The sequence below is a fragment of the Arvicola amphibius genome, chromosome 14 (assembly GCF_903992535.2).
Source record: "Arvicola amphibius chromosome 14, mArvAmp1.2, whole genome shotgun sequence".
Taxonomy (NCBI): Eukaryota; Metazoa; Chordata; class Mammalia; order Rodentia; family Cricetidae; genus Arvicola; species Arvicola amphibius.
In genome coordinates, this window is record NC_052060.1 from 42,947,837 (window position 1) to 42,964,455 (window position 16,619).

General features: G+C 36.7%; 1 protein-coding gene across 1 annotated transcript in view; it reads right to left on the minus strand.

The window, feature by feature from the left end:
* Positions 1–16,619, minus strand: part of Bank1 (B cell scaffold protein with ankyrin repeats 1) — a 224,171-nt gene that overhangs the window by 188,661 nt on the left and 18,891 nt on the right.

Here is a 16,619-nt window from a genome sequence, read left to right on the forward strand (position 1 = left end):
TTGCTGAGGCCTGTGAATACCCACTTATGTACAAAAACAACAAAAGATTACAACTTAAAAATAACAAAATGTTGTTATTGAAATAAATAGAAGGTTCTCGTAGAACAATATAGAACTAAGATCTCTCTCCCACTCAGAGCCAAGACTGTTGAGGAATCAGAATCGTCAGACTGTCAGGACCTCAGGCATCGCTTTCCTATGGTTTTTCCCATCACGGGGCTTCTATAAGATCCTACAAGACAGGCTCAGAGCTGAGTCTGAGAAATCAGTCAGTTCCACAGATCCAACCACCGTACCGCAGGAAAGGGGAGGATCTTGGAGAAGGCTTTACAAGGAACACCAGAGACCTCCAGCTATACAAGGTTACAAATCATGCTTTGCTGAGGGATATTTGATCTCACTGTGAATCCTGAGTCTGTGTTAATTAAATAAAACCTTGTGTCAAGAGGCAGAACCAGCAACTAGTTGACAGGAAGTAACTAAAGACAATTAGAGAAAGTCAGGAAAATAAATAGAGAAACGCACAGGAAGTAGTAGGGAGGGAATTTGAGCGTGGTAGTCTGGTTTGGTTTGGGATTGCAGAAGAGATACTCTCTCTTGCAGGGTCACCAGTTAAGGAAGAATGTCAGCTGGTTGCTTCTCAACCCCTCTGAGCGAGCAGGTTTTCTCCCCAGTATCTGACTCGCGAGTCTTTATTGGTAAAATATGATAAAGATTTCATCAAAGAGTACATCTGGCTGCAGAGGCAGTGGCAGTTCTGGGTCCCTGCCAAGTCTCAGCCTAAGCAGTGGGATAACGATTACAGAGCAGCAGTCAGAAGCGAAACAGCAGTAGATTTGGGGGCAGCTTGCTGTGCAGCAATAAAACAACCCTTGTTGTCCCACTTTCCTGCAGACCACATGAGGCCATGAGAAGCCAGTCATTTAGAAGTACTGAGTAACAGAAGGAAGAAAGAAAATGCCAAGGGTTGCTTTCCTGCCCAAGCTAAAATACAAAGTCTAACCTTCATCTAGATAAACAGGAGCAAAATAAATATTAGCAGTACTAATTGGTTTTTTATGGGATGGGACTATGTCAGATCATAACAATGACAAAGATCATGGCAATTAAAAAATCACCATACGTGGACTAGTGAAAATAATAAAGGGAGAGAATGACAGGCTTTAGAGCACAAAACTCACTGTAGCTTGAGTAAAACAAGAGTTTAAAGAGAATTTGACATAATTAAAAATTTTAAAAAAGACTACATCATCCAAGAAAATTTTATAAAGCAATATTGATTAGACATTGGTAACATTTTAATTTCCAACCTGTAACAAAGCTAGATGTTGCACAGCAAATGTTAAGAAAGGATGAAAATAAAGCTATGTGGGAAAATATGATTAAGTAGCTAAAAATCAAAAAGAAAAGGATTAAATACGCGGATAATACAAACTCCTGAAGTAGAGATGAGAAAGATTCACACTGAGTCTTTTTACAGGGGTTGCACACACATCCCTGCTGAGCTAGCATAAGGACCTGATTTCCAGAACCCACATAAAATAAAAATCTGAGGTGGCATCTGCAGCCCCTGCACTGTAGAGGTGGAGGCAGGCAGATCCTTGGAATGAATGGACTAGCCAATCTAATTGACCCTGTGAGCTTCTGGTTCAGTAAGAGACACTGTAAGATGGAAAACTATTGAGAAAAACACCTTACATATACCTCTGGCCTCTGCACACACATGCATATATGTATAAGCACACCTATATGCATGCATATGTGAACAAATCTTCATGAACATCTACATACATCACATATACCTTTGCTTACACAACACATGAATACACATACAATATTGTGACGTAGAAGTGGTCTAGCTGATAAGAGGAAAGAGGTCAATGGGAGGGGGAGAAAGTTGGGAAAGGGGGGAAATGTGATCAAAATGTGGTATGTATTTTACGAAAATGTCATAATGAAACCCATTATTATGTATACTTGAGGCATGCTGACAACAGTTTTAAAGCTATTTTAAGATTAAAGAAAAACGGTCCTATTTACATGTGCTTGTGTGGTATGTGTGTGAAAGCAGCCTGCACACCATATGGCAATTAGAAGACAACTTTCAGCAGTCACTTCTCCAGTTCTACCACGGGGTCTGAGATTTTGGATCAAACCAGGTTGTTTGTCTTATATGGAAAAATTTTTACCCATCTCACCAGCCCAAGACTTTTAATATTTTATATAAAGTCTTGGAATAAAGAGTATAAGGTACCAGCTTTGTGAATCAGTGAGGTACAATTGGGGGAAAATGGTTAAGGAAAGCAAGACTTGGCTAAATTGACCTTAGTTTAATGGTTATTATAAAAGTACTTTCTATATGTAGAAACAAACGTGAGTGAATCACAAGAGAAAGCAGAAAGTTGGTGTAATTTTTTCTGAGCAATTTCAACAGATAACTGTGAATTGTAAGGTAGCTCTCAAAAGGCGAATTCTCCTTGCACACTGGTACACTTCTGTGCAAAAACGAGAAGGAATGAGCCATAGATACATGAAACATGCATAGATCTAAGAACAACACTATGTGCAGTAAGCAAGAGTGCACACAGCAGAGGAACATTGGCAATCTAATTGGACACATTGGGCACAGATGCTAATCTACCTGGGACACATTGGGCATAGATAAGGATATTGGATCAGGCTGAGGAACCCTCCCGGGGATCTGAAATTACTCTCTGTCTTGATCTGCGTAGGGGTTACATAATCATACATACAGAAAAATTAAATCATTGGTATAGCTTTGATTCTAGCTTCTTAAACTCTGGGTCACAACCCAGAGTGACCTCCCAAGAGTTAGCAAACAATATGACAAGAATTAAGAGGTATCTGAACTGTTCTCCGGTAGCTCAGCCCAGTGTTTTGCTGTAGATCTCTGTATCTGCTTCCATCAGCTGATGGTTGAAGTTGATGGTTCTATGAAGACAAGGTAGTCATCAGCCTGATTACAGGAGAAGGTCAGTATATGCAGCCTGTCCACTGTTGCTTAGGGTCTTAGCTGGGATCATCCTTGTGGATTCCTGAGATTTTCCCTAGTGCCATGATTTTTGCTAGCCCTTTAATGGCTCCCTCAATCAAGATATCTCTTTCCTTTTTCTCCCTCACTGTCTTTCCCTCTTCTTTAGCATCCCATTCCCTCATATTCTCCTCCTCCCTCCTCTTCTCCCCTCCCTTTCCCTCCAAACCTTCCTTCTCTCCTAATTTTCTCAGGAGGTCTTGTCTGTTTCTGCTTCAGATCCATGTGTCTCTCTTAGGATTCTCCTTGTTACCTGGTTTCTCTGGGATCATGGACTATAGGCTGGTTATCCTTTGTTTTATGTCTAATATCCACTTATGAGTGAATACACACCATGTTTGTCTGTCGGGGTCTGGGTTACCTCACTCAGGATGTTTTTTTTTTCTAGTTACATTCATTTGCATGCAAATTTAAAGAACAGTTAAAGAGAGGAAGGAGTGATAGTATGCGCAAAAGGGTCAAGACCATGATGGTAATACCCAAGAAACAACTGACCTGAGCTACTGAGAGCTCGCTGACACTTGTGAGGTTTGGGCAGTCTGTGGGGCCATTGGCAGTGGGACCAGGACTTATCCCTAGTGCTTGAACTGGCATCTAGAAACACATTCTCTTTGGAGGGATACTTGCTCAGCCTAAATATAGGGGGGGAGGGCCTTGGCCTTACCCCGAAGTGAAGTGTCAGACTTTGTTGATTTCCCATGGAAAGGCTTTACCCTTTCTGAGGTGTGGATGGGAAGGGGGTGGGTGGAAAGGTGGAATGGTAGGAGGGGAGGGAGTGGGAACAGGGATAACCATGTAAAATGAGAAAAGATAGTTTTAAAAATGCTTTATTAAAAAAGAAAAAAGATGTGATCTAAAAAAAAACCCAAAACAAAACAAAAGAAGACAAAGCAAAGCAACAACAGAAAGAGGTTTCTGAACTCCTGGCAACTGAAATCAATTCCACATCAAATGCACACTGAAACTGAGGTGTCTCTGGCCACAGGCTCCTAAGCTGCATTGTGTGATGTCACACACAGCAGGCACATTTTTGCATTGTGCATACTGTCGCATAGTGTAAAACCAATGCACACTACCTGAAACATTACAGCTCAGATTCCAGACTAAGGTATGGTATAAATCACAGCATTTACTGTACGTAGAAAGTTACCTGCTCCTACATGAACGTTAAAGCTTAATTGTAGGAAACAGTTCCAGTGGGATAACTCTTCTGTGAATGTTTTGTTCCCATTGGTCAGGAGCAAAGAAGGATGGAGCCAAGTAGAAAAGTCAAGCTAAAAATATAAAGAAAGAGATGGGCAGAGTCTCAGAGATGCAAGCAAGTTGCTGGAGCAACAAGATGTACTAGAGGATGGGTAACTCCACAAACCATGTGGCAAATATAGATGAATAGAAATAGGTTAATTTAAGTTGTAAGAGTTAGTTAGAAATAAGCCTGATCTATAGATCAAATGTTTATAATTAATAGGAATCTTCTGTGTTGATTATTTATGGGTGGGGCAGCTGGGAAACAAAAGCACTGACTCCGTCTAAAACCAGCCTTTTAATATTTTATACTGCTATTTCTTATTGTGCTTATAAAATTAATATACCTTTGAATTGTACTGTGTTAGTATGATTAAATTTAAAAATTACTGTTTGAGTTGCTGACTTCAATTTCATGAAATATCACTTGGTAAAGTTTACCTTGTCACTAGAATAAAATTTCCAATAGCTTTTGAAATTTCTGTAAACATTATTTTGCATTTTTCCCTGTGGTATTTTCAGGATTGGTGATTATAGAATATCAACCAACTACAAAAAACATTAAAGATATTCTGCATCCCAAGGATTAAATATTCAGCTGAGATTAAATTTTTTGTGTAAGAAACACATAGATTAACATTCAGGTTTGCTTTAATAAATAGTAAAAATCATACTTATACATATTTATAAAATTATTTTAAAATAAATATACTTATGTTTTCTTATCAATAAATATTGAATCTGCATACTATTTTATAGACTTATGTATCACATACCTGGGGTAATGAAAAAATTTAACTAAAATGTGATGCCCTATTTCAAAATGCACACTAGCTAAAGTTTAACACACATTTAAATTAAGAGAAGTAGCAAAAGGAAGTTTGGGGAGGGAGCTATTCAGTAGTCTCTGAGGTAGGTCAGTCTTACAGCAGGTGGGTTTCGGGAACAAGAGCCCCAAAACTAAGACAATTACATAGGTGATAATTAAAAACCTGGGAGTGAATTCTAATCACAGAAGCTTGGCACAACTCAAAGGAGGTTTTCAAACTTTAAAGGTAGATGCATTAGAAAACTTCATACATAACATAAAAACTTAAATAAAATTAATGCTAGAAAAGCAAAGTAAGACAAAGACTATAATAGAAAGTGGAAATTAATTGCAAGTTCAAATTAAACTATCCTAGGGAATAAGACAAGTCAGGTGGGCTAAGTGATATAAACTCATATGTAGCATACCAGTAGATAGATGCCAACAAGTAAGAGCTAACGACAGAATGCATAAATCACAGTTAACATTTATAACACAACACATGCACATGTAATATATACAACTTAATTTTTTGATTATCTGTCAAAAATACTTTAGATTAAAATGTGATTTTAAATAAATAATATCCATCTGAAAAAGAACCAAGAAGAAACATTGAAAGGGATTTCGATCCTTCAGCTCCAGAAGGAAGGACCTATGTTAGGGACAGAAAGGGAAGGGCACTGCTGGCAACCACACGACTTGCCAGTGCTCCACTTGAAGCCTAAAGGAAGTGAAAATGAATAACAGGCAAAATCCAAGTCAGCCCAGGATGCTCAAGGTCTATGTTCCGTCCAATGCACCACAAGAAATGAACAAACAAACAAATAGTAAATAAACTGAGAAACTTTAATAAAATATAATTAAAAATGTTAAGTGGAAACCAGCATTGCTTTGTTTATTATCTCCATTTATTATTAAAGTTAATAAGGTACGCACTAAGTTCATCTTTAATAATACAGCATGTTGTCTAAATTTAGTGACTAAAATTGTATCTAAAAATCGATGAAATCTTTAGTCTTTTTCAATACTCTTTGAACATCTTTTGTTCATGATGAGCAGGTATTTTCATTTCGGTTTGATTTGTACTTTGTCAATAATGTCTACATGCTAGTTTTCTTTCTTTACGCAAATTTTTAAAAGACTGAGAATTAGCATTAAGGATCATTCCTTTCTTCCTGATAGCTGAAGTCCTGCAAGGCACTTGGTCTTTAATTTTCTCAATTATTATTTATTGAAACTTTTTGTGTTCACCAGAGAACATGAAACATTTAACATCCACTGTCACCATGCCTCTCCATGGCTAGCCTGTGATCTCCATGGAAAGAATACAGAGAAGTTACCCAGAGCATAGTTTATTCTAAACAACACTCTCGAGGGCTGAGAGTGGACAATAGCCTACACTATCTTTGTGCTGTTCTGTCTGCCCTTTAGTCAGGCTCTGTGTAAGTCTTAAAGTCTCTAAAACAAGCAGTTTTTCCCAAGGATTTTTTTTCCCTGTCCAGGCATTTGATAGGCCTGTTTGAAATGAGTCTTAACAGGAAGGGGGCAGTGGTATAAAACCTCTTGACAGGACAGGAATCTTTTAGGTTGTCATTTACTAATGAACTGCAGATAATTCAGGATGCCTGAATAGAGCCAGAGATCAGAAGATGGCTCCCAGGACCCATTCTTCAAACCAGTAACGACAGTCTGTAGTACCAGTTCCTGCTTTCACAGGCTGCTGAGGGAGGAGTCCAGGCCCAGTATCCTCCAACCCTGATGAAGTTGAATTAACTTTTGAATTCATTCACTTCACCCTTACAAGGTGAGCAGAGATGGTCTTCTTCACTCACTAGTGATCGCTCACCGAGGGGAACGTGTCACAGCCACAGAAAAAGATGATCAATCACCTTCCTGCTGCCTTTGACTCTTTCACTAGGAAACTGACCTGAATTCAAAACCAAGAGTTAATAGAAGCCATATCCATATCTCTGTCTCTCTTCTCCTTGACTTAGCAAAGAGAAGTATGTACTATAGAAATGTGTAGGCTGTGGATCCCAGAAGAATCATCTCTGAATTCTCAAGAGTAGTTTAGAGGCAATGCACTTCATTTACACACTTGAACTCAACCAAGTTTAAATCATTACTCTCCCAATTTAAGGAGGGGTACCAATGTGAAGAACAGCCAACTTCTAGAAGTTTGGAAATTTAATGATAAATTATGAATATGTCTCATAGAAATGCAAACTTTCATTCCTAGGAATATATAACATAATCAAATAACATTACCTCTGAAGATACTATTAAAGTCCCAAAGAGGTAATTCAAAATGTAAGTCTCAAATCTACCAATATGAGAGCAATGAAAGCATTGCCCAACAGTGTTGTGTGACTCGCTGGAGATTTATAAACAGATGTATACATTCACTAAAAGTAGGATGGAGGTAAAAGACCAAGATAATAATTCCATCCAAACCTAGGTTAGCAAACCACTGAGTTATGAATACAGCATGATTGAGCTGTTACTTACAGGACAGAATGTGATTCAGGATCACTTGCGTCACCCAAAAGCCCCATGACAGTGACTCCAGAGTAGCTGAATTGTAGAGTCCTCCTTTAGACAAGCTTCTACTTTTCATACATGACAGCACCACCCAAGATCTGGAGCAACTATGAGCACGGGAAAGGAAAGCAGATGAACAGGCTAAGACCCAACCTCTCTTTTCCTACCAGGAAGTGGTACTATGCTAATTAATATCACTAGACTTAGCTATAATTGACTGTTTAGCATATTTCTTGCCATCACTAAAAGATCCAGCAATCTCACGGTCACAACCTGTACTCCAGGGCAGAGAAGTGTCATGCCACATTCATGCCTGGAGACAGTCTCTTTATCCACCAAACTGTTTTTCAAGAACAAAATAAAGACATATTAACTTTTTTATTTATTATGAAGTATTCTGCCAGATTCAATAATGTCTCATTTGTTTTATAAAGTACTATAATGAATTTTTAATCTGAAAAGACATTTGTATCAATAATTTATAATAATAGTGTTTATACCAAAAAAGATTATTTATATTATCAAAAGAATGAGGCTAAACATAAATCACAATTCTTTTCTAGAATCTCAGTCTCAAATGGACATTTTTCTTCTCTTTAAATGGGACCCAGTGTCAAACCAAGATATCATTATGCATAATGAGAAAATGTTGCAAGATTCTAATTTTTAAAACTATGTTTTTTTCTCATTGGCAATAAAAAGGAAAGAAAATGGAAGGGCTAGGAAGAAAATGGAAGGGCTTGGTGATTGAGCGTTTGCCTAGTATAAGCAAGGCTCTGTTGGATCCCTGGGAAAAGTTCAAAAATGATAAAATAAAAGTTACAGTCATGCTGCTTCATCTTGTTTTAATCGTGCACATTAATGCAAACCACAGCTCTCATTTCAAAGGGGGCAAGGAGGAGTTTATTCCGAGCCAATTATGAATATCCAGGACCTGAGAACATGGATTCAGGTTGCCAGAATGGCATGTTCCAACAAAGCAGCAGTTAATTATAGAGCTTTTTATCATCACAGAAGGAAAAAAAAACCGTAAGGCAAGCCAATGACTAAATAAATCACTATAGGCAGCAGGTGGCTCGATCACAGCAAAGCAGGAAGTTAGAAGCTTACAGGTTGTAGATATCTGATGGCTTTTAGTTTTGAAATTGGTGAACACTAATGATCATTAAAATATATTCAAGATGCTTTCCGGATACTCACAAGGATATTAGCGAGATACAAAGGTGGGCTTTGGGGTCAGAGAGTGGTTAGAGGCACTTGAGGACACATGATCTGAGCTCAATCTCAGGATTCTACAGAGTAGAATTCTACACAGTGTCAGGGAAAACCAACTCTTGAGCAGTGTCCTCTGATCGGTGCACACCTATGCTCATGCACGCTCACATGCACACGCAAACACTCGCACATATTTTTAAAAAAGGAGTGGACTATGAGTGCTGTCAAGGAGACTAATGGTAATTAATATTGTCTCAACATCTGTAGAATTCCAGCTTTGTACAATCATGAAATTCTAAGCAATCGGCCTTTGATAAAATGGGTGTGCCCACTCTAGGAAGTTCAGTACATGTGCACATACCTTTATTTCAGTCATTAAGTAAATACAGTAGAATCAGTCGTATACTTCAACTCTGCAATGGGATTTTCAGTATAACAGGAAACTAAATCCAGGATTTTCTAAAGATATTAAGATGGCAAAACACGATCCTATAATTCCCCCCAAGAAAGTTGGTTAATTTTATTTATTCATAGAGACAACGGTGCCTCTTATTTCTTGTACAATTTGCCTAAGTTTGTACAGTCAACACTACAGACATATATCCCAAACCTCCCTGGATCACCAGCTAGAGCTGTTAATGGTCCTGTTATTTAGCACATCACTTCTCAGCTTTAATTTTGCATCTCCGGGACTTTCTCTGATGCTGTGCACCTGATCCCATGGGAAAAAAAAGAGCCTATTCTACAGAAAGTACCTGATACTTAGAAATTCTTCCTGGTTCTTGACAATGTGATAGTCTAAAAAGTACGGACGGGTTGATTTTTTTAAATGTTATTAGAATGAAAAAGGCAATGTATAAATCTGAATATCTGAATATATCAATAGGGTTGTACTCATACAGTATTCAAGCGTTCATGTGTTATTTCCAGTACACAGATGGCATGAGCAGCCTGTTAGCACCACTAAATCTGAAATGACAGAAGTTTCCTGTTATGATAAGAACAGGATTCAACAGGCAGACTTCCTATAATATAGATGGGAAATGCTTTGGGCTTTATGGATCATATTAGGATCTATTCTCCCTTCTCTCATTCTTCATGCTGTACTTTCTCAGTTTAACACTTTAAAGGTGTAAAGGGAATTCTTTGCTCACATGTAAAACACAAACAGAACAATTGCTGATCACTGTCTTTGCCTATAATTAGCTACCTCCTTTGGAGAATATTCTGTTTCCTTTCATGAAAGATTAAAGTATCCATCCATGAAAGCACTGTGCTTTTGTCTCTGAAGCACAAATATGAGGATTAGGATTAGACCTTTACCTTGACCTTTTGGTGTGAGAGGGAAATAAAGAAATTTAGATCAATAGAAACCTTTTCCTAATGCCTCGAATGCAGTCCTTGCTATCCCTACTTGCCTCTTGACGTCTAAAATATCCCTTCCATTGTACTGAGGTTTCCTCCCAGATACACAAATTTGATTGCTTGATTTTCTGACTCTTTATTACAATGTTTAAATCCTTGTGCACCCCTCCCATTTAATTTCATACCAAGATTCTCACTTGCTTCCACCACTCTGTTTACCATGACCTGCAACTCATTTAGACTTTCAACAAGTAGTGCTGTATTGTCATCAAAACACAAGTTATTGATTCATACACCACCTATCTGCATGCCTATCTCATCATCCTCCAGGACTGTTCCTAATATTAATTTGTCAGCAAAGATTGCTCTTTTGAGTTTTCCAGCCATCCAGACTCAAATAATCATACCAAAACTTTACTAATTACAACACTGCTTGGCCATTGGCTTAGGTGTGTTCCCAGCTAGCTGTTATGTCTTAAATTAGCTCATTTCTATTGACTGTGTATTGTCTCGAGGCTGTAGCTTACCAGTGATGTCTTTCTTTTTGGTAACTACATGGCATCTCTGAGTCCACCTTCTTTCCTCGTCTATCTCTGCTTGGATTTCCTACCTTGCTATATTCTGCCTTGACATAGGCTAAAACAGCTTCTTAATTAACCATAGGTAATAAAGCATACTCACAACATACAGAAGGCAATCCCACATCATCTCACCTTTTCTGTCTAAATTAAAGGAAGGTTTTAACTTTGACATAGTAAAATTTCATATAACAAAAGAGGTATCAAGCAAGAGTACATTTACATTTCTTTGTAAGTCTAAAGTTTCGTATCTATTTTATCTTTTATCATATAAGGAAAACTATAACTATCTGTCTTCAACTCCATCAAAGACCACAGATGGTTTTAAAGTTACCTAAATAAATAAGAAGTGCATTGTAATCAACTTCCAAAACTCTAGAATTGACAGAGACATCTCACTTCCTGGACAGTCACCCAAAGCTCTTCTGTAACATTGGGGCATTTATATTCAGCCTACAGGCCCATAGTATCCTGCAGACTTTTCCATGAAGCAGGAAATTTCAAAGACAGTTTAACCTATATTGGCACTTTGTCACTTTCTTCTGTGTCCTGCAGACTCTTTCTTGAAGCAGGAATCCTGAAGGACAATCTCCACTTGTTTAGGCAAGTTCAGCAGTCCCTTTTCTGTGGGTACTGCTTGTCCAGTTTATACAGCATACCATCAAGCAGTCCAGGCATAAGCAATTTCTTGCCCAAATATAACATTGAAGGCAAATTCTACAGCAAGTTTATTCAATGCCCATCAACCTCTCTGAAGTAACTGGTGCTGCCAGAAGCAGACATTACTCACTTTTGTGAAAAGTCTAGTTCTTAAAACCTTTAAATGTCATATCCTGAAGTGTTGAAGATTATTTATCTAACTGAAATATATCTATATATCTAGAAAACCTAACTAATATAATTAAAGTTTCATTATTGTAGATGACTATTAATCTGTATTTCTTATCTATACATTATATTTTTAAATGAGCTGTATAAACATAATACATTAAACAAGAGTAGAAATATACATACAATAAATTTGACCTTAAATCAAAGAAAGCACAATAATATACATAATGCAGACTCTGTTTATTTTCCATCATTATGTGGCTTATTATTTTCTCTATTACTTTTTAATATTTATTTTCTTATCTTTACTCCTTTAATCTGTGACTGTCTGTTTATATTGCTTTTACTGTCTCTTTAAAGAATTTGTTTTATTTTTTAAAACTATTCCCTTCTATAACTGCCTATATTAATTTTCTTTTTTCTTAAGCCTATTAACATTTTTTAAAACACACTGCATATCATTTACACATCTTTTATGTCTAAATCTGTCCTACTGTATATTTGAAATACTTTTATGACAAGGAGAGTTTTTTTTTTTTAAAAAAAAAAAAAAAAGGTAAGTGGTGTAGTTGCTGCGATCCTGAATGCTGGCTCTGCCACTCTCATCCTTTCAATATTACAGAGGTATGTTTACTGCTGGTTCTGTGAGCCATGTTCACTACCCCAACTCTCAGAAACAGTTGGCCCACACCACGACAAAGTAACTTGCAGCCTGCTGCACACAAACCCCATTCAAATGCTCTGTAACAAGACCTTCTGAGAGAGCCAGAGCAATTTGTGCCACCAGCACAAACCAGGAAACTCTCTCTTAAAAGAGCTGTGCATTTTTTGCTGCTAACACTGAGTCAGGAAGCCTCCTCTTAAAGGAGCTGTGCTTCTGCTTGCCACCAGCAAATAGAGTTCGTCTGAAACTATGCAACTATCAAGAAGCTCCAATTGACTCCCATTTTTTTTTTGAGTGTAGAAGTCCTTGTTTTTAAAGCTTCCTTAGAATTTATGTGGATATTCTTGTCAAATGGTTGGGTGTCATTTGTAAGCCCAGACATAAATAATCATACCAGAGCTATATTAATTACAACACTGGCTTAGATGTATTCCTAGATAACGCTTACATTTTAAATTAACCCATTTTTAGTAATCGTATATTGCCATGAGGCTGTGGCTTACCAGTAAGGTTCTAGTGTCTTTCTCCTTTGGTATTTACATGGCATCTGTGACTCTGCCTTCTTTTCTCCTCTATTTCTGCTTGGATTTCCTACCTTGCTATATTCTGCCCTGACATAGGCTAAAGAAGCTTCTTTATTAACCAATGATAATAAAACATATTCATGGCATAGAGAAAGAAATCTCACTTCATTAATTCCAGGAATATATTAGAGAGTAGGGTTGAGAGGACACATCCCTGCAACTCTCCTGTGATTGTCTTAAACTCATCACTTAGGTCTGCACTAGGAAAGGTTTGGTCAGCAAGAGACATAATGATAACAACAAAATTACAAATATATAAGACACTTGAGCTGCCTTCTTTACAACTCCAAAACCTGGAAAATGAAACTTTTCGTAGAACAGCAGTTGAGTGTTTTCAAGATGGCATGTCTCAGGAGGATTCTAGACATCACACGAAGAGATGGCATTAAGAAACATCTCCATTTACAGAAGAAATAAACTACAAAATAAGGTAACAGTACTAGAGATACTTTGGCCATGTCATGAGAAAGAACAATGACAGCTATCCAAAGATAGCACTGCTTGGAGGAGTGTACAGGATAAGGTGAAGAGGAAAAACCAAAATGGTGTATAGAGAGCATAAAAGAAGATTATAGATGGTGGAACCTTGGGTATGACAATAACATAATTATTTAGGACTGCCCAGGATAGGAACAACTGGAGAACCATCATAAAAAGGCTGTCCTTGCATACATAAGCATTGCCAGGGCATAAATGATGATGACGATGATGATGAAGATGATGATGATGATGAAGATGATGATGGTGATGATGATGATATCAAAAGAGAACAAATAGTTCTCCATTAATATTTGAAGACTATCAACTTTGATAGTCTTAGCCCTAATATTATGGTAGTAATTTATGGTTTGTAAAGTGAAAACAGTATATAGCCTATAAAGTTTCTATTACATATTTATAAGTAAAATATTTCTAGAGTTGAGTGTAGAAAACAAAATGGCTGGAGTTATTGAATGGAATTTCAGAGACATTTCTAGATGAACAGAATGCATTCTTAACCACTGAGTAATCTCTCCAACCTTCAGAGACTCTGAAACCAATGTTTAGACTCAGAGACCATTGATTGAGAGAAGGTCATGTCCCTTAGACAAAGCACTGCTCTACCCATGGATCTCTTCAGCATTCACTAAGCCTTCCAATACTGACTGTCATCTATGTAGACAGGGGAAAAAAGAATACTCTTAGTAAAATTCCCACAAATATTTTCTAGTGATACTCAGTGTTTCCAGTTGACTTGTTTAAAAAGGCACAAAACATCACAGTGGTAAGAAAGAGAATGTATGGAACAATACATATATGACTTCATATAAGATGAAAATGTATAACTGGTGGAATTAAGTATACTCAAGCTTAGTGATAGAGCCAGCTCCTAAGATTCTAAGATATATGTCAATTTATGCTCCAATGGAAAAGGTAAATCACTTTGAAATGTTCAGTCCCTCTATATCAGCAAGCTTTCTAGAAGCTAAAATTTTACTTATGTATACTGGCATGCTGAAAGACCATATGGCAGGTAGCCACAGGAAACATAACAATTGTGAATAAAATCCACAGTCACAAGGAAGGGCTCTGCAACACAGTCAGATCATATTTACAAACTATCCCATCTCAGGAGCATGTAGGATACTTTTCTTCCAATGATGCTTCATTAAATTTTTAGAACTTCTACCAGGAGTTCTACAACAGTTATTCCTCAGATTCTAAAGGAACACTTGCCTTATTTTTCTGATAACCTTTTTAAAAAAAAATCAACTTATGAGTTCCTATTGAGTCCTCATAGAGATTAATTTCTGCCTTCAGGATTTATGTAGTTCAGTTGATCACTAGACAAATAAATTATTGATTTAATTGTGAATAAATATATTCTCTTACAAAATAGAATATAATAACATGAGGGCAATCTTGATGGGAAAAGATAGCACCATAGATGTGTAGTTCTCATTCCCGTAGCATTAACTCTTACTGCCTCTACACCATTCCTCAATATACAATTATAGTCTCACCTGGGAGGATTACCTAATCTGTAGGAAGGAAAAGAAAGGGAGGTGTTTGGCATTAGCTTCGGGAGAAAATGTAAAAACTGAGTATCTCCAACGTTAAGCACCCATCTATGAAGCTGAAAGAGAATGGTGGAAAGAAAATAATTTTGTTAACAGGGTTTTGTAAACTTTGATCTGGTCATTTTCTTTGCTTTGAAGAAAATATGGCTTGGCTTGGGCTAAGAATCTACACAGAACGAAAGAAGAAAGGGAGTGGAAAGAAATATACCTATTTCATTTAAGAATTAAATACCCAAATGAGATTACTAAATAAGAAACATACTGAGAAACAAAAGCCTTCACAATACATCCTTCCATGTAATGACTTTCTTATGTCCTTTGTTGTTTATATTGGTTTATATAAAGGAAAATTTGATGTGAACTCATGTTTCCTAGTTTCCTTTGTGAGTAACTGAACCTGCACAAGCCTGTGACCACACTGTTGATCAGCAAATGCTTACTGAAACTTTGTTAGCATCACAGTGGAGGCTGCAATAGGATCAAAGTGAAATAGGTTTTATATGATCCTAGGAAAATTCATCTCACAAATTCATGGCCCTGTGGCAAAGTCCATTCCATAAACAAAACATTAAATTAAAAGCATATAATTATGCAAAACTTAGGGCTGACGTTTTGAAAATATTTAATAGAAATATTATCAATACTAAAATTTACATGGCTTTTAGTTTCTAAAATATATAGATTTTTACCACTCAGTAAGTACACAGTAGAGTCAATTTTGTTTGTAAAGGTTATACCTCAACATTTTTGCTTATAAAACCAAGTCTGACAAAAATTAACAGAAAATGTAAGATTTAAAAAGCATCTTTTTACGGGTTCTAATAGTTCTAATACAACCCATAATAGGGTAACTATAGAATATAGTTAAGTTATGTTAATTTTTAAGTTTCCATTTTATCCTACTGTATACCTTCATGAAGTCTGAATTTAACTTTAGAGAGTTGTATTTTCTTTAAACATTTTAGTAGATATTGACTAGTATAATTGAAAAACCAAAAGTCAGATCTTGGAGTTCCACTGGAATATTTGGCCAATGGTAAATATATAGTCTAGCATCTCAGTTTCAAACACGCATGGTGTAAAGATGCTGGACCATGCTTATAATTTTATTCTGTAGTACAGCCATATTAGTTCAAAACTGTTTACAGCTAGTTTTATTGTGGTGGTAAAGGTTATGGAGAATATACCAGGAGCTAGCTATAAAACTACCTTCTAAACAGGATCCCACTTCTTACTACAGCTGTCTCATTATATTTCAATAGCATGGGTGGGAATACGTTCATAATAGCCATTGACCTATGGTCCAAAGTCCCTATGCTGGATAGGTATATTTGTTTAATTAGGAGGTCTCTTGTGACAAATTCATTTTCTTGAAATAAAAATATAAACCAATATATATTTGGATTCCTCTACCTCATGATTTTGTCCTTTTTCTTAGTGTTGTTGGTCAACTCAATACATGTATTGCCACACCACTGCTTAATTATCTCTGCAATCACCTGAGTTCACTGACTGAAAAGTGTCCTTACATTTGGCTGCAAATGAACCACATTTCAAAATAACTACATCAAAATGCCTGCTTGATGATAATAATGAAATATGTCTACATTAACATTGTGGTATTCTTTTAGAGTATTCATGATATTACAGGTTTCTTAAACTATTTTTGCTCA